The following is a 641-nucleotide window of genomic DNA, read 5'->3' as shown; positions in this document are numbered from 1 at the left end:
ATATATATATATATATATATATATATATATATATATATATACGTGTGTGTGTGTATGTATGTATGTATTTGTGTATGCATGCATGTATGTATGTATAGATATATACATATGATATGCACATATAAATGGCTTAGTGGTTAGAATGTTGCACTCACTATTGCGAGATCATGGGTTCGATTTCCAAACCGAGCGTTGTGTCCTTGAGCAAAACACTTCATTTCACATTGCTCTGCGATCATTTCGTCGTCTGACATGTGGCACTGTGGCACGTCGTGCTCCTGTACAGGTAATTCGATTTGGTGGAGGTTGTGAGCTTAGGTGAAACAAAAGCATTTTATCACTATGAACAAATCATTTGTGTGGCTCTTCAACAAAGAAATTGCAGAACCCTCATACATCGAGAATCCTTACACACGCGCGCGCACACACACACACACACACACACACATACACACACACACACACACACACACACACGCACATACATCCGTAAGAAGGTGCCAAATGACAAATACATAAGTACACACAATGAATGCACAGGCCGAACCAAGTGCATAAACTCCGACATTAAGCTGGGGGATGCAGGATCTACATAAATAAGAGCTGGTTAATACGCAACTGTACCAGAAACAGCTGTACCG

General features: G+C 40.1%; 1 protein-coding gene across 3 annotated transcripts in view; it reads left to right on the top strand.

Annotated features, from left to right (window-relative positions):
* Positions 1-641, top strand: part of LOC106883157 (uncharacterized) — a 31908-nt gene that overhangs the window by 10146 nt on the left and 21121 nt on the right. The window lies entirely within an intron of this gene.

The sequence above is a fragment of the Octopus bimaculoides genome, chromosome 24, assembly GCF_001194135.2.
Source record: "Octopus bimaculoides isolate UCB-OBI-ISO-001 chromosome 24, ASM119413v2, whole genome shotgun sequence".
NCBI lineage: Eukaryota > Metazoa > Mollusca > Cephalopoda > Octopoda > Octopodidae > Octopus > Octopus bimaculoides.
The sequence above is the reverse complement of the archived record's forward strand: the minus strand, read 5'-3'. Positions and strand labels throughout refer to the sequence as shown.